The sequence below is a fragment of the Neophocaena asiaeorientalis genome, unplaced genomic scaffold (assembly GCF_003031525.2).
Source record: "Neophocaena asiaeorientalis asiaeorientalis breed wild unplaced genomic scaffold, Neophocaena_asiaeorientalis_V1.1 scaffold82, whole genome shotgun sequence".
NCBI classification, from domain to species: domain Eukaryota; kingdom Metazoa; phylum Chordata; class Mammalia; order Artiodactyla; family Phocoenidae; genus Neophocaena; species Neophocaena asiaeorientalis.
Window position 1 is genome coordinate 630,094 of NW_020173068.1, and position 23,917 is coordinate 654,010.

Consider the following 23,917-nt stretch of genomic DNA (forward strand, 5'->3'; position numbering starts at 1 on the left):
AAAAAAAAAAAAAAAACAACCCAATCAGAAAATGGACAGATCTAAATAGACATTTCTCCAAAGAAGACATACAGATAGCCAAAAAGCATATGAAAAAATGCTCAACATCACTAATTATTAGAGAAATGCAAATCAAAACTACAGTGAGGTATCACCTCACACCAGTCAGAATGGCCATCATCAAAAAATCTACAAACAATAAATGCTGGAGAGGGTGTGGAGAAAAGAGAACCCTTCTATACTGTTGGTGGCAATGTAAATTGGTACAACCACTATGGAGAACAGTATGGAGTTTCCTTAAAAAACTAAAACTAGAGCTGACATATCATCCAACAATCCCACTCCTGGGCATATACCTGGAGAAAAACATAATTCAAATAGATACATGCACCCCAATGTTCATTGCAGCACCTTTTACAATAGCCAAGACATGGAAGCAACCTACATGTCCATCAGCAGAGGAATGGATAAAGAAGATGTGGTACATATATACAATGGAATATTACTCAGCCATAAAAAAGAATGAAAATGCCATTTGCAGCAACATGGATGGATTTAGAGATTATCATACTAAGGGAAGTAAGTCAGACAGAGACAGACAAATATCCTATGAGATCACTCGTATGTGGAATCTAAAAAAAAAATCATACAAATGAACTCATTTACAAAACAGAAATAGACTCACAGATTTCAAAAACAAACTTATGGTTAGCAAAGGAGAAAAATGAGGGGGAGGGATAAATTAGGAGTTTGGGATTAACATATACACACTACTCTATATAAAATAGATAACAGGATCTACTATATAGCACAGGGAACTCTACTCAATATTCTATAATAACCTATATAGGAAAAGAATCTGAAAAAGAATAGATATGTGTGTATATATAACTGAATCACTTTGCTGTACACCTGCAGATAACATTGTAAATCAACTATATTCCAATATAAAATAGTAATTAAAATTAATTTTTTAATTGTGATATATACAGATAATGGAATATATTCAGCCATAAAAAAGTACTGATATGCACTACAACATGGATGTGATCCTTAAAAACATTATGCTAAGTGAAAAAAGCCAAATACAAAGTGTCCTATATTGTATGATTCCATATATGAGATATACAGAATAGATAAATCCATAGTAATAGAAAGTAGTTTGGCAGTTACCAGGGCTGTGGAGAGGGAAGATTTAGGGAGTAACTGCTTCATGGGTACAGGATTTTATTGAATTTAAGAGTAATGAAATGTTTTGGACTTAGGTAAAGTTGGTGGTTGCACAGCATTGTGAAGGCAGTAAATGTCACTGAATTTGCTCACTTTAAAATGGTTAATTTTATGTTATGTAAATTTCACCTCAAAGTTTTTAAGCATATGTAGGGTATATGCTCTTGAGAAGTTGTGGTAAACCAAAATTTTGAAATTTATAATCAAAGGTATCACTTTTGTAATAATCATTTGCTATTAGAGTTTTTATAAATTTGTTCTTTAATAAATTACTTTCATTAAATCATTGCTCAAAAAATTAGATCATTGATGATTATAAAAAATTAATGGAACATAGTTAAAGCAGAAACTAGAGGGACATTTATAGTTGTAAATACCTATATTAGACAAGAGTAAATAATTCATATCAATAACCTAAGCTTCCACTATAAGAAACTAGAAAAAGAAGAGCAAACTAAACCCAAAGCAAGTAGAGGCTGGATATAATAAAAATTAGAGTAGAAATCAGTGAAATACAAAACAGAAAAACCATAGAGGAAAGAAAATCAAATGAAATCAGAAGGTGGTTCTTTGAAAAGAACAACAAAATTAAGAAGCCTTTAGCTAGACCAGGAGTGGGCAATTTTTTTTTTCTATAAAGGGCCAGATAGTAAATATTTTAGGCTTTGAGGGCCACATATAGTTTCTGTCATATAGTCTTGTTTGTTTGCTTTTTAACACACCTTTTAAAATTAAAAACCATTCCTAATTTGGGGGCCATGTGAAAATAGGCTATGGGTCATACTTTACTAACCCCTGAGCTATGAACAACTTCATGCCAACAGACCAATATCCCTTATGACTATAGCTTCAAAAATCATCTACAGGGACTATGCTGGTGGTGCAGTGGTTAAGAGTCCGCCTGTCAGTGCAGGGGACACAGGTTTGAGCCCTATTCCAGGAAGATCCTACATGCCATGGAGCAATTAAGCCTGTGCACCACAACTACTGAGCCTATGCTCTAGAGCCCACAAGCCACAACTACTGAGCACAACTACTGAAGAGTGCATGCCTAGAGCCCATGCTCTGCAATCAGAGAAGCCACCACAATGAGAAGCCCATGCACCGCAACAAAGATGCAACGCAGCCAAAAATAAATAAATAAATAGATTTATTTTCTTTAATCATCTACAAAATATTAATAAACTGATCCTAGGAACATATAAAAATGATTCTGACCAAGTGAGGTTTATACCTATACAAGGTTAGTTTAACATGAGAAAACCAATTAACATAATAGACTCACTGTTATGATTAAAAACTCTCAACAAACTAAGAATAGAAGAATCTTCTACATGAAACTACTGTATAAAAACTTGTAGCTGGGCTTCCCTGGTGGCACAGTGGTTCAGAGTCCGCCTGCTGATGCAGGGGACACGGGTTCGTGCCCCAGTCCGGGAAGATCCCACATGCCATGGAGCGGCTAGTCTCGTGAGCCATGGCCACTGAGCCTGCACGTCCGGAGCCTGTGCTCCACAATGGGAGAGGCCACAACAGTGAGAAGCCTGCATACCGCAAAAAAAAAAAAAAAGCAACTTACAGCTAACATCATAATTAACGGTGAAAGCCTAGACACTTTCTCTCTAAGATTGGGAACAAGACAAGGATATCTGCATTCACCACCTCTTTTCAACATTGCACTGGAGGTTCTAACCAATATAGTCAGGAAAGAAAAATAAAACACATTCAGATTAGAAAGGAAGACGTAAAGCTGTCTTTCTTTACAGATGAAATGATTCTGCATGTAGAGAATGCCAAGGAATTCACACACACACATACACACACACAAACTAGAACTAATAAATGAATTCAGTAAGGTCACAGGATACAGGATCATTATACCAAAATATCAATTTTATTTCTATATATTAGGAATGGACAATCCAAAATAATTTCATTCACAATAGCATTGAAGAGAGTAAAAAACTTTGGAATACATTTAACAAAAAAGTTCAAGACTTGTACACTGAAAACTACAAAACATTGCTGTAAACCTTAAAGATTAAATAAGTGGAAATTCCATATTCATGGATTTGAAGACAACATTATTAACATGGCAATTCTTCCCAAATTTATCTATAGATTCAAAGCAATTTCCTTCAAAAATCCCAGTTGAATCTTTTGCAGAAATTAGCAAGCTGATCCTAAAATTTATATGAAATGACAAAAGACCCCAAAAAGCCAAAACAATATGAAAAAGAACAAAGTTGGAGGACTTAACAATTCTTGATTTTAAAACTTACTATAAAGTTATCATAATCAAGACAGTGTGATACTGGCATAAAGATAGACATATAACTCAATGAGGGACTTCCCTGGTGGTGCAGTGGTTGGGACTCTGAGCTCCCAATGCAGGGGGCCCAGCTTCGATCCCTGGTCAGGGAACTTCTACCACATGCATGCTGCAGCTAAGAGTTTGCATGCCAGAGCTAAGGAGCCCTCCTGCCATAACTAAGGAGCCTGCCTGCCACAACTAAGACCCTGCGCAGCCAAATTTTAAAAAGTTAGACATATAGCTCAGCGAAATAGAATCCAGAGTCCAGAAATAAATTCTTACATTTATGGTCATTTGATTTTCTATTAAGCTATGCAAAATGATGAACTTCTCCCCTTCTCTGAACACATTTTTCTTATTCCTTTCTTTACTACAGACCTGGCACACAGCGCTTTCTTGAATTAGTTTTTTGTTTTTTGTTTTTAGAAGTTGTCAACTAAATTCTCATTTATTTTTCATATTTAGAAGCATTTATATTTCTGTTTTTGAATTTATTTATTTTTTATTTTTGGCTGCATTGGGTCTTCATTGCTGCACACGGGCTTTCACTAGTTGCAGTGAGCGGGGACTACTCTTCATTGCGGTCTGCAGGCTTCTCATTGCAGTGGCTTCTCTTGTTGCGGAACACAGCCTCTAGGTGCACGGGCTTCAGTAGTTGTGGCTCACGGGCTCTAGAGCGCAGGCTCAGTTGTTGTGGCACACGGACTTAGTTGCTCCGCAGCATGTGGGATCTTGCTGGACCAGGGCTTGAACCCGTGTCCTCTGTTCTGGCAGGAGGATTCTTAACCACTGCACCACCAGGGAAATCTTGCCTTGTTGAATTAGACTAAAGTTCACAATGGTGTGCTTAATGTAAAGTGACCGACAACCTCTTCCAGTAGAAAATACTAATCAGGGTGGAGAGATGAACCTTTGTCTTGCTCAATCTACATAAATTAACTCAAAATAGATCATAGAGCTATAGATTACATAGCTAAAACTGTAAAGCTCTTAAAAGAAAACATACAAGTAAATCTTTAAGACCTTGAGTTAGACAAACATTTCTTAGATACAGCACCAAAAGTACAAGCAATAAAGACAAAATTGGGGCTTCCCTGGTGGCGCAGTGGTTGAGAGTCCACCTGCCGATGCAGGGGACACGGGTTCATGCCCTGGTCCGGGAAGATCCCACATGCCGCGGAGCCGCTGGGCCCGTGAGCCATGGCCGCTGAGCCTGCGCATACGGAGCCTGTGCTCCGCAACGAGAGAGGCCACAGCAGTGAGAGGCCCGCGTACCGCAAAAAAATAAAAAATAAGGACAAAATTGATAAGGTGAACTTCATCAAAATTTAAAACTTTTATGATTCAAAAGATACCATTAAAGTGAAAAGACAAGCCTAAAACTGGGAGAAGAGATTTGCAAATTATATATCTAATAAAGCGCATGTATGCAGAATATATAAAGAACGTTTATTACTTAATAATAAGAAAACAAATAGGGAGGGCTTGCCTGGTGGCACAACAGTTAAGAATCCACCTGCCAATGCAGGGGACATGGGTTTGAGCCCTGGTCCGGGAAGATCCCACATGCCACAGAGCAACTAAGCCCATGCGCCAGAACTACTGAGCCTGCGCTCTAGAACCCTTGAGCCACAACTGCTGAGACCACATGCCACAATTACTGAACCCCGCCTGCCTAGAGCACATGCTCTGCAACAAGAGAAGCCACTGCAATGAGAAAACTGCGCACCGAAACAAAGAGTAGCCCCTGCTCGCCGCAACTAAAGAAAGACTGCACAGCTATGAAGACCCAGCACAGCCAAAAATAAATAAACTTATTTTTTTAATCCTTAAAAAAAAAGAAAAGAAGACAAATAGGGACTTCCCTGGTGGTGCAGTGGTTAAGAATCCACCTGCCAATGTAAGGGACATGGGTTTAATCCCTGGTCTGGGAAGATCCCACATGCCACGGAGCACCTAAGCCCATGAGCCACAGCTGCTGACCCCACGTGCCACAACCACTGAAGCCCACGTGCCTAGAGCCCATCCTCTGCAACAAGAGAAACCACTGCAATGAGAAGCCCACGCACCACAATGAGAACCCTGTGCACCGCAAACAAGAGTAACCCCTACTCACCACAACTAGAGAAGGCCCGTGCACAGCAACAAAGATTCAACACAGCCAAAAATAAATAAATAAATATTTTTTTTAAAAAAGGAAAAAGAAAACAAAACAAATAACCCAGTTTAAAATTGGGCAGGGAGGGTCAAGATGGCAGAGTAGAAGGACATGTGCTCACTCTTTCAAGAGCACTGGAATCACAACTAACTGCTGAACAATCATTGACAGGAAGACACTGGAACTCACCAAAAAAGATACCCCACATCCAAAGACAAAGGAGAAGCCACAATGAGACAGTAGGGGGGGTACAATCACATAAAATCAAATCCCGTTACTGCTGGGTACGTGACTCACAAACTGGAGAACGCTTATACCACAGAGGTCCACCCACTGGAGTGAAGGTTTTGAGCCCCACGTCAGGCTTCCCAACCTGGGGGTCCAGCAATGGGAGGAGGAATCCCTAGAGAATCAGACTTTGAACGCTAGTGGGATTTGATTGCAGAACTTTGACAGGACTGGAGGAAACAGAGACTCCACTCTTGGAGGGCACACATAAAGTAGTGTGCGAATCAGGACCCAGGGGAAGGAGCAGTGACCACATAGGAGACCAAAGCACACATACCTGCTGGTGTTGGAGGATCTCCTGCAGAGGCGGGGGTGGCTGTGGCTCACTCTGGGGACAAGGACGCTGGCAGCAGAAGTTCTGGGAGGTACTCCTTGGCATGAGCCCTCCCAGAGTCTGCCATTAACCCCACCAAAGACATGGGTAGCCTCCAGTGCTAGGTCGCCTCAGGCCAAACAACCAACAGGGAGGGAACCCAGCCCCATCCATCAGCAAACAAGTGCATTAAAGTTTTACTGAGCTCTGCCCATCAGAGCAACACCCAGCTCTACCCACCACCAGTCCCTCCAACCAGGAAGCTTGCACAAGCCTCTTAGATAGCTTCATCCACCAGAGGGCAGATAGCAGAAGCAAGAACTACAGTTCTACAGCCTGGGGAAGGACAACCACATTCACAGAAAAACAGACAAAATGAAAAGGCAGAGGACTTTGTACCAGATGAAGGAACAAGATAAAACCCCAGAAAAATAACTAAATGAAGTGGAGATAGGCAACCTTCCTGAAAAAGAATTCAGAATAATGATAGTGAAGATGATCCAGGACCTCGGAAAAAGAATGGAGGCAAAGATTGAGAAGATGCAAGAAACATTTAACAAAGACCTAGAAGAATTAAAGAACAAACAGAGATGAACAACACAATAACTGCAATGAAAAATACACTAGAAGGAATCAGTAACAGAATAACTGAGGCAGAAGAATGGATAAGTGACCTAGAAGACAAAATGGTAGAATTCACTGCCATGGAACAGAATAAAGAAAAATGAATGAAAAGAAATGAAGACAGCCTAAGAGAACTCTGGGACAACATTAAACGCAACAACATTCTCATTATAGGGGTCCCAGAAGGAGAAGAGAGAGAGAAAGGACCTAAGAAGATATTTGAATAGATTATAGTCAAAAACTTCCCTAACATGGGGGGGAAATAGCCACCCAAGTCCAGGAAGCGCAGAGAGTTCCAGGCAGGATAAACCCAAGGAGAAACATGCCGAGACACATAGTAATCAAATTGACAAAAATTAAAGACAGAGAAATTATTGAAAGCAACAAGGGAAAAACGATAAATAACATACAAGGGAACTCTCACAAGGTTAACAGCTGATTTCTCAGCAGAAACTCTACAAGCCAGAAGGGAGTGGCACAATATATTTAAAGTGATAAAAGGGAAGAACCTACAACCAAGATTACTCTACACAGCAAGGATCTCATTCAGATTCGATGGAGAAATCAAAAGCTTTACAGACAAGCAAAAGCTAAGAGAATTCAGCACCACCAATCCGGCTCTACAACAAATGCTAAAGGAACTTCTCTAAGTGGGAAAAACAAGAGAAGAAAAGGACCTACAAAAACAAACCCCTAAAAATTAAGAAAATGGTAATAGAAACATACACATTGATAGCTACCTTAAATGTAAATGGATTAAATACTCCAACCAAAAGACATAGACTGGCTGAATGGATACAAAAACAAGACCAGTATATATGCTGTCTACAAGAGACCCACTTGAGGACTTCCCTGGTGGCGCAGTGGTTGAGAGTCTGCCTGCCGATGCAGGGGACACAGGTTCGTGTCCCGGTCCAGGAAGATCCCACATGCCACGGAGCAGCTAGGCCCGTGACCCATGGCCGCTGAGCCTGCACATCTGGAGCCTGTGCTCCGCAACGGGAGAGACCACAACAGTGAGAGGCTTGCGTACTTCAAAAAAAAAAAAAGAAAGCAAGCTGGAGTAGCAATTCTCATATCAGACAAAATAGACTTTAAATAAAGATTATTACAAGAGACAAAGAAGGACACCACATAATCATCAAGGGATCAATCCAAGAAGAAGATATAACAATTGTAATTATTTATGCACCCAACATAGGAACACCTCAATACATAAGGCAAATGCTAACACCTATAAAAGAGGGAGTTGACAGTAACACAATAATAGTGGGGGGCTTTAACACCTCACTTACACCAATGGACAGATCATCCAGACAGAAAATTAATAAGGAAACACAAGCTTTAAATGACATAATACATAATACACCAGATACATTTAATTGACATTTATAGGACATTCCATCCAAAAACAACAGATTACACTTTCTTCTCAAGTGCACATGGAACATTCTCCAGGATTGATCATGTTTTGGGTCACAATTCAAGCCTCGGTAAATTTTAAGAAAATTGAAATCATATCAAGCATCTTTTCCAACCACAATGCTATGAGATTAGAAATCAACAGGGAAAAAATTATAAAAAACACAAACACATGGAGGCTAAACAGTAAGTTACTAAATAACCAAAAGATCACTGAAGAAATCAAAATACCTAGAGACAAAAAATACCTAGAGACAAATGACAACGAAAACATGACTATCCAAAACCTATAGGATGCAGCAAAAGCAGTTCTAAGAAGGAAGTTTACAGCAATACAATCCTACCTCAAGAAACAAGAAAAATCTCAAATAAACGATCTAATCTTACACCCAAAGGAACTAGAATAAGAACAAACAAAATCCAAAGTTAGTAGAAGGAAAGAAATCATAAAGATCAGAGCAGAAATAAATGAAATAGAAACAAAGAAAACAATAGCAAAGATCAATAAAATTAAAAGCTGGTTCTTTGAGAAGTTAAAATTGATAAACCTTTAGCCAGACTCATCAAGAAAAAGAGAGAACTCATATCAATATAATTAGAAATGAAAAAGGAGAAGTTACAATGGACACCACAGAAATACAAAGCATCCTAAGAGACTACTACAAGCTACAGGCAACTCTATGCCAATAAAATGGACAACCTGGAAGAAATGGACAAATTCTTAGAAAGGTATAACCTTCCAAGACTAAACCAGGAAGAAATAGAAAATATGAACAGACCAATCACAAATAATGAAATTGAAACTGTGATTAAAAATTTCCAATGAACAAAAAGTCCAGGACCAGATGGCTTCACAGGTGAATTCTATCAAACATTTAGAGAAGCGCTAACACCATTCTTCTCAAAGTCTTCCCAAAAATTGCAGAGGAAGGGACACCCAAACTCATTCTATGAGGCCACCATCACCCTGATACCAAAACCAGACAAAGATGCTCCAAAAAAAGAAAATTACAGACCAGTATCACTGAGGAATATAGATGCAAAAATCCTCAACAAAATACTAGCAAACAGAATCCAACAACACAGTAAAAGGATCATTCACTATGATCAAGTGGGATTTATCCCAGGAATGCAAGGATTCTTCTATATATGCAAATCAATTGATGTTGTAAACCATATTAACAAATTGAAGGAGAAAAACCATATGATCATCTCAATAGATGCAGAAAAAGCTTTCGACAAAATTCAACACCCATTTATGATAAAAACTCTCCAGAAAGTGGGCATACAGGGAACTTACCTAAACATAATAAAGACCATATATGACAAACCCACAGCAAACATCATTCTCAATGGTGAAAAACTGAAAGCATTTCCTGTAAGATCAGGAACAAGACAAGGCTGTCCACTCTTGCCACTATTATTTAACATAGTTTTGGAAGTCCTAGCCATGGCAATCAGAGAAGAAAAAGAAATGAAAGGAATCCAAATTGGAAAAGAAGAAGTAAAACTGTCACTGTTTGCAGATGCCATGATACTATACATAGAGAATCCTAAAAATGCCACCAGCAAACTACTAGAGCTAATCAATGAAATTGGTAAAGTTGCAGGATACAGAATTAATGCACAGAAATCTCTTGCATTCCTATACACTAACAACGAAAGATCAGAAAGAGAAATTAAGGAAACAATCCCATTCACCATTGCCCCAAAAAGGAATAGAATACCTAGGAGGTAAAAGACCTGTACTCAGAAAACTGTAAGACACTGATGAAAGAGATCAAAGATGAGCCAAACAGATGGAGAGATATACCATGTTCTTGATTGGAAGAATCAATATTGTGAAAATGACTGTACTACCCAAGGCAATCTACAGATCAATGCAATCCCTATCAAATTACCAGTGGCATTTTTTACAGAACTAAAACAAAAAAATCTTAAAATTTGTATGGAGGCACAAAAGACCCCAAATAGGCAATGCAGTCTTGAGGGAAAAAAACAGAGCTGGAGGAATCAGACTCCCTGACTTCAGACTATACTACAAAGCTACAGTAATCAAGACAATATGGTACTGGCACAGAAACAGAAATATAGATCAATGGAACAGAATAGAAAGCACCTACGGTCAACTAATCTATGACAAAGGTGGCAAGGACATAAAATAGAGAAAAAACAGTCTCTTCAATAAGTGGTGCTGGGAAAAGTGGACAGCTACATGTAAAAGAATGAAATTAGAACACTCCCTAACACGATACACAAAAATAAACTCAAAATGGAGTTTATTTTTTACATTTTTTGCATTTAAAGACTTAAATGTAAGGCCAGACACTATAAAACTCTTAGAGGAAAACATAGGCAGAACACTCTTTGACATAAATCACAGCAAGATCTTTTTTGATCCACCTCCTAGAGTAATGGAAATAAAAACAAAAAACAAATGGGACCTAATGAAACTTAAACTTTGCCAAGCAAAGGAAACTACAAACAAGACAAAAAGACAACCCTCAGAATGGGATAAAATATTTGCAAACGAATCAACGGACAAAGGATTAACCTCCAAAATATGTGAACAGCTCATGCAGCTCAATATTAAAAAAAAAACAAACAACCCAATCCAAAAATGGGCAGAAGACCTAAATAGACATGTCTCCAAAGAAGACATACAGATGGCCAAGAAGCACATGAAAAGCTGCTCAACATCACTAATTATTAGAGAAATGCAAATCAAAACTACAATGAGGTATCACCTCACACCAGTTAGAATGGGCATCATCAAAATCTACAAACAACAAATGCTGGAGAGGGTGTGGAGAAAAGGGAACCCTTTTGCACTGTTGGTGGGAATGTAAATTGATACAGCCACTATGGAGAACAGTATGGAGGTTCCTTAAAGAACTAAAAATAGAATTACCATATGATCCAGCAATGCCACTACTGGGCATATACCTGGAGAAAACCGTAATTCAAAAAGACACATGCACCCAATGTTTATTGCAGCACTGTTTACAATAGCCAGGTCATGGAAGCAACCTAAATGCCCATCAACAGACAAATGGATAAAGAAGTTGTGTTACATATATACAATGGAATATTACTCAGCCATAAAAAGGAACGAAATTGGGTCATTTGTAGAGACATGGATGGATCTAAAGACTGTCATACAGAGTGAAGTAAGTCAGAAAGAGAAAAACAAATATCATGTATTAACATGTATATGTGGAACCTAGAAAAATGGTACAGAGGAACCAGTTTGCAGGGCAGAGATAGAGACACAGATGTAGAGAACAAACATAGGGACACTAAGTGGGGAAAGTGGCTGGGGGGGTTGGTGGTGGTGGGATAAATTGGGAGATTGGGATTGACATATATACACTAATATGTATAAAATAGATAACTAATAAGAACCTGCTGTATAAAAATATAAATAAAATAAAATTCAAAAAAAATTTAAAAAATAAAATTGGGCAGGGAGTTCGCTGGTGGTCCAGTGGTAAAGAATCCACCTTCCAATGCAGGGGATACGGGTTCGATTCCCTGGTCGGGGAACTAAGATCCCACATGCCACGGGGCAACTAAGCCTGCGCACTTCAACTAGAAAGCCTGCGGTGCTGCAAACTACAGAGCCCATGCGCTCTTGAGCCTGCACACCACAACGAAGGGCCCGCATGCTGCAATAAAAGATCCTGCATGCCACAACTAAGACTCAACGCAGCCAACAATGACTAAATAAAATATTTTTTAAAATGAAATAAAATTGGGCAAAGGATTCGGATATTTCAACAAAGATAATATGCAAATGGCCAGTATGCTCATGAAAAGATGCTCAGTATCACTAATCATTAATGAAATGCAAATTAAAAACCACAGTGAGGTACCACTTCACATTGACTAGAATGGCTGAAATCAAAAAGATAAGTTTGGAGAGGATGTGGAGAAATTCAAACCCTCATACACTGCCTCTGAGATTGTAAAATTGTGCAGCCACTTTAGAAAACAGTCTGGCAGTTCCTCAAAAGGTTAAACATTAAGTTGCCATATGACCCAGCAACTTCACTCCTAGTTAAATACCCAAGAAAAGTGAAAAAATATGTCCACACAAAAAGTTTCACATGAATGTTCATAGCAGCTGAGCATTATTATAACTATTATTTATAATAGCCAAAAAATGGAAACAATCCAAGTGTCCAGTCAACTGGTAAGTGAATAAAGAAAATACAGTTTATCCATAAAATGGAATACTATTTGTCAATAAAAGGAAACAAAGTACTAATATAGGCTATAATGTGGATGAACACTGAAGACATTATGCTAAATGAAAGAAGCCAGACACAAAATACCATATATTGTGATTCCACGTGTATAAAATGTCCAGAAAAGGCAAATCTTTAGAGACGAAGTGGATTAGTAGTTGCCTCGGGCTAGGGGTTGGAATAGGGAATGACAGCTAATGAGTACAGTTTCCTTTTGGGGATGATAAAAATGATCTGGAAGTGGATTATGGGGATGATTGCACAACTCAAAATTTACTAAAAATCATTGAATTACACTTAAAATAAGGTACACTGAAAATGAATTTTAGGTACATAAATTATATCTCACAAAAGCTAATAGGAACAAAAAAGGGAATAGGAAGATACCGGAAACTGAAACTTCTAGATTATTGCAAGAAGGCTTCTGCAGAGCCTCAAGAACATGGCATTTGGGACAATATAACGCACCGAAATGTGGTTTTGGGGGGGGTGTTGAATTTTATTTATTTTGTATACAGCAGGTTCTTATTAGTTATCTATTTTATACATATTAGTGTACATATGTCAATCCCAATTTCCCAATTCATCACACCACCACCACCACCCCCGCTGTCCCCCCTTGGTGTCCATATGTTTCTTCTCTACATCTGTGTCTCTATTTCTGCCCTGCAAACCGGTTCATCCATACCATTTTTCTAGATTCCACATTTATGCGTTAATATATGATATTTGTTTGAAATGTGTTTTTTGAGAGAAGTTTCCATTTGATCGTGTATATACTTGGTAGGTAAGTTTATATTGTTACTTAATCTTTCATTTAGTAAATGTATTCTCAGCACATCCTAGATGCTGGGAATGCCATAATGATCAAAACATCACAGATTCTGTCATCTCGGAGTTTCTGTTATATAGTTGAGATGAAAAACACAATAAAATCGTAATTAAAATTTTAATTACAACCTTTGATAATGAGGGGTGTTTGTTTTTTGGATTGGCTAACCTGCATTAAAGGATTTTTCTTTTTTTTTTCTTTTTAAAAATTTTTTTTTGGCAACGTAGTTAAAGAAGGTCCTTTTTATTTTTGCAATGTCATTCCATACAAAAGCAATAGAAACACAACAGTCTTAATAAGAAGTTTACAATTGAATATTTGAACAGAAAATCTGTACACATTATCATGCACAACAATTTTACATGGTAAATTAACTGACTGTAAAAAAAATGTTCTTTCTAAATCTTTCTGCTTTCTAAACTTGGAAACAGTATAGGTAGAAGGCCTACTTAGTGCTATTTACAAATACCAAATTAAGACTGTATAACTTACATAAACCCCATTAATTTACCAGCTCAATTTAATATCTCACTATTCAGTTCTCTGTATGAAGAAAAAAGCCAATCTTGACATATTAACAAACAACCCAAACCCTAACCCTTTCCATAAAGATATTAAAGGTATCTGATTATGAGGACACTGACACACTTGTCAGGTTGACTTCAAGGATGCGGGAGATTAAGCAATTAAGATTGTTGCAAGATTGCTTCGAGTTCAATTTTCCTCGGATTTAGTTCCATTTACAGTTCAAAATATGCAGAATACACTCCCTCTACATAAAATTAACGTTTCTTAAGAAAATAAGGCAAGAACAACAATTCACCATGAGACTGTACACTATTAACAGAAACCTCCAGTTACAAACGCAGGATGCATGCTTGGCGGGCCACTTCCCGCCTGGGGAGGCAGCGCTGCTCCCAGTGGCCTCCAGGTGGCGACAGTTAGCTCATGGCTGAGAAGTCTTTCAAGGGTTCAGTTAAACAGGCTTTAAAGTCAAACTCGTCCTCTGCCTGGCAGTCCACGTTTCTAACTTTCGTGGGTGTGCCACAGTACATGTCGAAGTTATCCTGAGAGCTCGTCTGGGACTCAGAGCTGCTCTCCGCGGATTCCATCTCCATCTCCCCGAGGTCAACAGGACGTATTTCTTGCAAATCACATCCTTCTTCCGCTGGAGGATTCCAAAAATGCAGAGCCACCTTCCAGAGTTTGATCTGCTGGTCCCACGATCCTGGACTATACTTATTGAATTTGTTGGGGGTTTTGGGATGAATGCCAGGCTGTTGAAGGTGCCTTGGGACTTTAATATAGCAATCGTAGGCGATGGTGTTCTTCCCATAGTCGATCTGCTTCTGTCTTCTCATCAGGACACTTTCATCGGTCTCCAAGTCAGCTGGCAATGCTGACATAGATTCCTTTGAATCCGAACTTCCTAATGATGATTTTCTCTCCCTTCCAAAGTCATTTATGAGGAGTTTGCTTTTATATCTTGCAATTTCGTTGTTAGCTCTAGTCCTCATTTCATCTTCTTCGACTGCACTTGCCCAGTCTGAACATCTAGAATGGGGCTTAGGGCCTTTGGGAGTGGTAAAGCTATCGGGTCTGCGGTCGCCCGGCGGCCTCGCAGGGCCCTAGGCGTCCTCGGACTTCCAGTGCCTCTCCTTGGTCGTGTGCTTGCGTCCCAGGCTCCATCTCGCGGCGGGCGGCTGGCTGTCGTCGCCGTCGCAGCGGCTTCCGCACCCGGGGGACTTCGCAGCCGTCAGGCCATGGCGACGCGGCGGGCAGGGTCGTGGAGGCCTGGGGTCCGGCCGTGGCGGTGGCAGCAGCGGAGACCTCCTCTCCGCGCGACGCTGATGGACTCTGTTATTTTTTTTTTTTACTGGTTTTCTTTTATCTTTGTTGGAGTATAATTGCTTCACAATGCTGTGTTAGTTTCTGCTTTATAACAAAGTAAATCAGCTATACATATACATACCTGCCCATATCTCCTCCTTCTTGTGTCTCCCTCCCACCCTCCCTATCCCACCCCTCTAGGTGGTCACAAACACCGAGTTGATCTCCCTGTGCTATGCGATTGCTTCCCACTACCTATCTGTTTTACATTTGGTAGTGTATATATGTCCATGCCACTCTCTCACTTCCCACAGCTTACCCATCCCCCTCCCCGTGTCCTCAAGTCCACTCTCTACATCTGCGTCTTTATTCCTATCCTGCCCCTAGGTTCCTCAGAACCTTTTTTTTTTAGATTGCATATATATTTGTTAGCATACAGTATTTGTTTCTCTCTTTCTGACTTACTTCACTCTGTATGACAGACTCTAGGTCCATCCACTTCACTATAAATAACTCAATTTCGTTTTTTTATGGCTGAGTAATATTCCATTGTATATATGTGCCACATTTTCTTTATCCATTCATCTGTCAGTGGGCACTTAGGTTGCTTCCATGTACTGCCTATTGTAAAGAGTTGCAATGAACATCGTGGTACCTGACTCCTTTTCAATTATGGTTTTCAGGGTATATGCCAGTAGTTGGATTGCGGGTCGTATGGTAGTTCTATTTTTAGTTTTCTAAGGAACCTCCATACTGTTCTCCATAGTGGCTGTATCAATTTACATTCCCACCAACAGTGCAAGAGGGTTCCCTTTTCTCCACACCCTCTCCAGCATTTATTGTTTGTAGATTTTTTGATGATGGCCATTCTCACTGGTGTGCGGTGATACCTCATTGTAGTTTTGATTTGCATTTCTCTAATGATTAGTGATGCTGAGCATCCTTTCATGTATTTGTTGGCAATCTGTATATCTTCTCTGGAGAAATGTCAATGTAGGTCTTCTGCCCATTTTTGGATTGGGAGCTACTTTACCATATTCATTGATTAGCTCTTGTAGTTTTCTGGTAGCATCTTTAGTATTCTCTATGTCTACTATCATGTCATCTGCAAACAGTAACAGCTTTACTTCTCTTCCGATTTGTATTCCTTTTATTTCTTTTTCTTCTCTGATTGCCATGGCTAAAACTTCCAAAACTATGTGGAATAATAGTGGTGAGAGTGGACAACCTTGTCTTTTTCCTGATCTTAGAGGAAATGTTTTCCGTTTATCACCATTGAGAATGATGTTGGCTTGTCATATGGCCTTTATTATGTTCAGGTAAGTTCCCTCTATGCCTACTTTCTGGAGGGTTTTTATCACAAATGGGTGTTGAATTTTGTCAAAAGCTTTTTCTGCATCTATTGAGATGATCATATGGTTTTTATTCAATTTGTTAATATGGTTTATCACATTGATTGATTTGCATATATTAAAGAATCCTTGCATCCTGGGATAAATCCCACTTGATCATGGTGTATGATCCTTTTAATGTGCTGTTGGATTCTGTTTCCTAGTATTTTGTTGAGGATTTTTGCATCTATGTTCATCAGTTATATTGGCCTGTAGTTTTCTTTCTGTGTAACATCTTTGTCTAGTTTTGGTATCTGGGTGATGGTGACCTTGTAGAATGAGTTTGGGAGTGTTCCTCCCTCTGCTATATTTTGGAAGAGTTTGAGAAGGATAGATGTTAGCTCTTTTCTAACTGTTAGTTAGAATTCATCTGTGAAGCCATCTGGTCCTGGGCTTTTGTTTGTTGGAAGATTTTTAATCACAGTCTCAATTTCAGTGCTTGTGATTGGTCTGTTTATATTTTCTGTTTCTTCCTGGTTTAGTCTCGGAAGGTTGTGCTTTTCTAAGAATTTGTCCATTTCTTCCAGGTTGTCCATTTTATTGGCATATAGTTGCTTGCAGTAATCTCTCCTTATCATTTGTATTTCTGCAGTGTCAGTTGTTACTTCTCCTTTTTCATTTCTAATTCTATTAGTTTGAGTCTTCTCCTTTTTTTTCTTGGTGAGTGTGGCTAATGGTTTACCAATTTCGTTTATCTTCTCAAAGAACCAGCTTTTACTTTTATTGATCTTTGATAAGTTTCCTGCCTGAAGAAGTTCCTTTAGCATTTGTTTTAAAGCTGGCTTGGTGATGCTGAATTCTCTTAGCTTTTGCTTGTCTATAGAGGTTTTAATTTCTCTGTCGAATCTGAATGAGATCCTTGCTGGGTAGAGTAATCTTGGTTGTAGGTTTTTCCCTTTCATCACTTTAAATATGTCCTACTATTTTATCTTCCAGGTCAGTTATCCGTTCTTCTGCCTCAGGTATTCTGCTATTGATTCCTTCTACAAAATTTTTAATTTCATTTATTAGGTTGTTCATCATTGTTTGTTTGCTCTTTAGTTCCTCTAGGTCCTTATTAATCATTTCTTGTATTTTCTCCATCCTATTTCCAAGATTTTGTATCATCTTTACTATCATTACTCTGAATTTTTTTTCAGGTAGACTGCCTAAAGCTTTTGCCATTTGATATTACATGGAGCTGGGAGGTCTCTGTTAGACCAATGTCCTGAACCTGGTTCTCCCAACTCAGAGTCACAAGCATGACACCTGGCTGGAGCACCAAGATCCTGTCAGCTACACAGCTCAGAAATAATGGAGAAAAGGAAAGAAAGAAAGGGGGGGGAGAGGAAGGAGGGAGGGAGGGAGAGAGAGAATGAAGGAAAGAAAGAAAGAGAAAGAAAGAAAGAAAGAAAGAAAGAAAGAAAGAAAGAAAGAAAGAAAGGAAAGGAATAATAAAATAAAATAACATTATTAAAATTAAAAATAATTTTAAAAAATTAAAAAGATAAGATAAACATAAATCCAGGAACAGATTAGATACAGAAAGCAAACCCCAAGTCTACAATTGCTCCCAAAATCCACTGCCTCAATTTTGGGAAGATTCGTTGTCTATTCAAGTATTCCAGAGATGCAGGGTACATCAAGTTGATTGTGGAGATTTAATCCACTACTCCTGAGGCTGCTGGGAGAGATTTCCCTTTCTCTTCTTTGTTCACACAGCTCCTGGGGTTCAGCTTTGGATCTGGCCCTGCCTCTGCGTGTAGGTCACCTGTTACAGGACGGGGTTAAAGTAGCAGCTGATTAGGAGGCTCTGGCTTACTCAGGCCAGAGGGTGGGAGGGGTATGGAATGTGGGGTGAGCCTGCGGTGGCAGAGCCTGGCATGACGTTGCAACAGCCTGAGGCGCACTGTGTGTTCTCCTGGGGAAGTTGTCCCTGGATCATGGAACCCTGGCAGTGGCGGGCTGCACAGGCTCCCAGGAGGGGAGGTGTGGATAGTGACCTGTGCTTGCACACAGGCTTCTTGGTGGCTGCAGCAGCAGCCTTAGCGTTTCATGCCCGTCTCTGGTGTCCGCTCTGATAGCCGCAGCTTGCACCCGTCTCTGGAGCTCGTTTAGGTGGTGCTCTGAATCCCCTCTCCGTCTGCACCCCGAAGGAATGGTCTCTTGCCTCTTAGGCAGTTCCAGACTTTTTCCTGGACTCCCTCCCGGCTAGCTGTGGTGCACTAGCCCCCTTCAGGCTGTGTTCACGCAGCCAACTCCAGTCCTCTCCCTGGGATCCGACCTCTGAAGCCCGAGCCTCAGCTCCCAGCCCCCACCCATCCCGGCAAGTGAGCATACAAGCCTCTCAGGCTGGTGAGTGCTGGTCAGCACCAATCCTGTGTGGAAATCTCTCCACTTTGCCCTCTGCACCGCTATTGCTGTGCTCTCCTCCGTGGCTCTGAAGCCTTCCCCTGCCATCCCCTGTCTCCGCCAGTGAAGGAGCTTCCTAGTGTGTGGAAACTTTTCCTCCTTCACAGCTCCCTCCCAGGTGTGCAGGTCCTGTTCCTATTCTTTTCTCTGTTTTTTCTTTTTTCCTTTGCCCTACCCAGGTGTGTGGGGAGTTTCTTGCCTTTGGGGAAGTCAGGTCTTCTGCCAGCATTCAGTAGGTGTTCTGTAGGAGTTGTTCCACATGTAGATGTATTTCTGATGTATTTGTGGAAAGGAAGGTAACCTCCACGTCTTACTCCTCCGCCATCTTGAAGGTCTCTCATAAGCAGAGGTTTTGATTTGATAAATCTTTTTTTCTTTTTTAATAGAACTAAGGGTAAAACTTTTTAAAATAAGCTGGACATTAGAAAGTTCCCAAATTTGTTAATGTGCGCAGTTCTTTTTTTTTTGGCCTCACTGTGTGGCTTGTGGGATCTTAGTTCCCCGACTAGGGATTGAACCTGGGCCCATGGCAGTGAAAGAGCTGAGTCCTAACCACTAAACCACCAGGGAATTCCCATTAATGTGCCCAGTTCTAACTGTATGTTTCCCAAGTTTGTTTTTAGAAACCCAGAGTGCATCCCTCTATATACATATAATTTTGAAACGGTTGTTAAGTTCCTGGATCTAACATAGGGCAAGCCACAGCAGCCTATTTTTATTATAGGTGAACCTTGAAGAAAGGCCTTGCATGTTTTCTTAGGTCAGACTCCCAAGGCAATAGAAATAAAAGCAAAAATAAACAAATGGCACCTAATCAAACTTATAAGCTTTTGCACAGCAAAGGAAACCATAAACAAAATGAAAAGACAACCTAACGGTATGGGAGAAAATACTTACAAACTATACACTGACAAGGGCTTAAGTTCCAAAATATACACAGTTCATGCAACTCAATATCAGAAACACAAACAACCCAATCAAAAAATGGGCAGAAGACCTAAACAGACATTTCTCCAAAGAAGACGTACAGATGGCCACAAGTACGTGAAAAGATGTTCAGCATCACTAATTATTAGAGAAATACAAATCAAAAGTACAGTGAGGTATCTCCTCTCAGCGTTCAGAATAGCCATCATTAAAAAGTCTACGGGGACTTCCCTGGTGGTCCAGTGGTTAAGAATCCACCTTCCAATACAAGGGACTTGGGTTTGATCCCTGGTTGGGGAGCTAAGATCCCACATGCCACAGGGCAACTGAGCCCACATGCCAAAACTACAGAGCCCATGCGCTCTAGAGCCCACGCAGCCCAACTAGAGAGAAGCTTGTGTGCCGCAATGAAGAGCCCACGTGCCACAACAAAAGAGCCCATGTGCTGCAACTAAGACCTGATGCAGCCAAAAATAAATAAATATTTTTTTAAAAAAATCAAAAGTCTACAAATAACAAAAGCTGGAGAGCTTGTGGAGAAAAGAGAACCCTCCTACACTGATGGCCAGAATGTAAATTGGTGCAGGAACTATGAGAGGGTCCTCAAAAAACTAAAAATAGAACTACTGTATGATCCAGCAATCCCACTCCTGAGCATATATCTGTAGAAAACGCTAATTCAAAAAGATACGTCACCCCAATGTTCATTGCAGCACTATTTACAATAGCCAAGACATGGAACCAACCTAAATGTCCATCAACAGAGGAATGGATAAAGAAGATGTGGTACATATATACAGTGGAATACTACTCAGCCATAAAAAAGGAGTGAAGTAATGCCATTTTCAGCAATGTGCATGGACCTAGAGATTATCATACTAAGTGAAGTAAGCCAGAAAGAGGAAGACAAATACCATATGACGTTACTTATATGTGGAATCTAAAATATGATACAAATGAATTTATTTACAAAACAACAGACTCACAGACGTAGAAAACAAACTTATGGTTACCCAAGGAGAAAGGGGGTGAGGGAGGGATAAATTAGGAGTTTGGAACTAGCAGATAAAAACTACTATATATAAAATAGATAAACAATAAGGTCCTACTGTATAACACAGGGAACTATATTTAATATTCTATAATAAACCATAATGGAAAAGAATATGAAAAAGTATATATGTGTATACATATATATATATATATATGCTTATACAGAAGATAGAAGTGGAAAAGGAAAAGAAAGAATTTTCTCCATTTTTCTGGGAAAATTCCAAACCTAGGCAGAATTCTGAAGTGAGCATGTCACGTGAGACTTCTCCCCTTCTCTGAACACATTTTTCTTGTTTCTTTCTTTACTACAGACCTGGCACCCAGTGCCTTGTTGAATTAGACTGAAGTGCACAGTGGTGTGCTTGATGTAATGTGGCCAACAACCTCTTCCAGTAGATGATGCTAACCAGGAAGGGAGATGAATTTGCCCTGTCAGGCCTCTTCTTGGTGTGTTCTGTATGGACTGCCTCCCTCCTAGAGTAAATACATCAACTTAAAAGAGGAACATAGAAGATTGCAGATGAAAAAACAGACAGTAATATACATGCTGTGAGCATTTGTGGGCAGCATCACATAGATAATGTAAGAGCAGAAGTCATGTTTTAAGAGATCTGAAAAGTATTCCAGAGAAGTTGGATGAAGTAACAAAATAAAGCATAAAGCTCTAAGAAAGAGGGAAATAATGTTAAAGATACAAAAATGGAGGATAAGTTGAGAATTCACAGAATATACTTGAAGAGAAGAAAAAATTTTTAATAGGGAATGAAATAAAAGAAGCCAGATAAATGAATGAGAATGTTTAAACAGGTTCCAGGTATTGATCATGTTATGTGTATGTTAGTTATACATGTTTCCTATGAACAGATGTATAGGAGGACAATAGACACAGAGGGTTTTTTCCATGATTATATGAAAGTAAAAGGTGAAAATAAAGAAAGAACAATGGTGTGAATGAAAGAGGCTGTGTGTATCCACTTGCTTTATCTTCCCTCCTGGCTTAATGTAGGAACCCACCTGGGCTAAGCTGCGAGCTTGGACTTGTGTTTCCTTGGCCCAAGAGGACTGGCACATATCAGCAGATGCCTCACCATAAAAGGGGCTTCACCACTCCAGTCTATGTTTTTTTTTTTTTTTTTTTTTGGCTACCACCTGGGAAACCCCAGTCTGTGTTTTATATATATATAAATTTATTTATTTTTGGCTTTGTTGAGTCTTCGTTGCTGCGCCCAGGCTTTCTCTAGTTTTGCGGCAAGGGGGGGCTGCTCTTCATTGCGGTGCACAGGCTTCTCATTGTGGTGGCTTCTCTTGTGGCAGAGCACGGGCTGTAGGTGCACAGGCTTCAGTAGTTGTGGCGCATGGGCTCAGTAGTTGTGGCTTGCAGGCTCTAGAGCATGGGCTCAGTAGTTGTGGTGCATGAGCTTAGTTGCTCTGCGGCATGTGGGATCTTCCTGGACCAGGGCTCGAACCTGTGTGCCCTGCATTGGCAGGCGGATTCTTAACCACTGAGCCACCAGGGAAGTCCCACCACTCCAGTCTTGAGCACCTTGGAGTTCCTGCTTTCCCTTAGATTTTGACTGGGGCAAAATATGGTGAGTGAATCAAGCTACACGTTTCCTCTGCTGAAGGCTTTAAAAAAATAATAGGTAGAAAGTGTTCCACTGAAGAAAGACTTAAAAATGGAAAGGAACACCCAGGACATGGTGAAATGTTCTTCCATGAAAACAATAACAACACCTGAATAGGATAACCAGGAATTTTGTGTAGAAAGAAGTATCCAAAAATTAACCATAAAATTGATATATTCAAAGATGAAGTTAATGATCTTTAGGAGGCACCAGCTGTAGATAATAGAATAACTAGGACAAGCTAGGAATATAATGTGAATTTATATAGCTGTTTAAGAGTCTCTCACCTACTGAGAGACTAAAAGCTAAACACAAAAGAGTACATACTGTGTGATTCCATTTGAATATGAAATTCTAGATTAAGGAAGATTTATCTGTAATGATGGAAATCAGATCAGTGGTTAGGAGTGGTGATTAACTGCAAAGGGGTACAGGGAATTCTCTGGGGATAAAGAAATGTTCTGTATCTTGATTAGGATGGTGGTAACAAGTGTATATTCATTTGTCCAAACTCTTTGACCTATACACATGGGTGCATTTTTAATGTAAATTTATGTCTCCGTTTTTTAAAAAAGATTAACAAAGTCTAAGATAATTTTTTCTTAGAAAGTTTTTCTTGGATGTCTTGTATTAATAAGAAATATATGGTTTTTAATGGTTTGTGAACCACAAATTATAAAACACAGCAGTCTAATTACTGGTGTCTCTTTTTCTGAGCATTTTTGAAGCAAAAGTAGAATACAAACTACTGGGAAGATGCTGATGTATTGTCCAGGGAGCAGGAACTGGTCTAAGAAGAATGAGGCCACCAAACACACTTCAAGAAACACTACTGCATGGTTAAGGATCCGCCTGCCAATGCAGGGGACACAGGTTCGATCCCTGGTCCGGGAAGATCCCACATGCCGCAGAGCAACTAAGCCTGTGTGCCACAACTACTGAAGCCCGCGTGCCTAAAGCCTATGCTCTGCAACAAGAGAAGCCACTGCAAGGAGAAGCCCACACACCACAACAAAGAGCAGCCCTTGCTTGCCAGAACTAGAGAAAGCCTGCACGCAGCAACGAAGACCCAATTCAGCCAAAAAAATGAACAAATAAATTAAAATAAATAAATTTATTTAAAACAAAAAAAAGAAACACTGCTGCAGCCCATCTAACTGTGGTGTACTGTGTGAAGCTCTGGTCCTCTGTGGGGCCAAATCTCTGTCCCTTTTGTATCTTGGTGAAAAATCCCATTGCTGATTTAAAAAAAAAAAAAAAACTCAGATA

The 23,917-nt window shown here is 39.7% G+C and overlaps 1 protein-coding gene and 1 pseudogene across 1 annotated transcript in view; one reads left to right on the forward strand and one right to left on the reverse strand.

Moving 5' to 3' along the window:
- Nucleotides 1-23,917, forward strand: part of RNF24 (ring finger protein 24) — a 132,717-nt gene that overhangs the window by 63,585 nt on the left and 45,215 nt on the right. The gene's annotated exons all lie outside the window — the stretch shown is intronic.
- On the reverse strand, nucleotides 14,373-15,196 carry LOC112398592 (histone RNA hairpin-binding protein pseudogene; annotated as a pseudogene).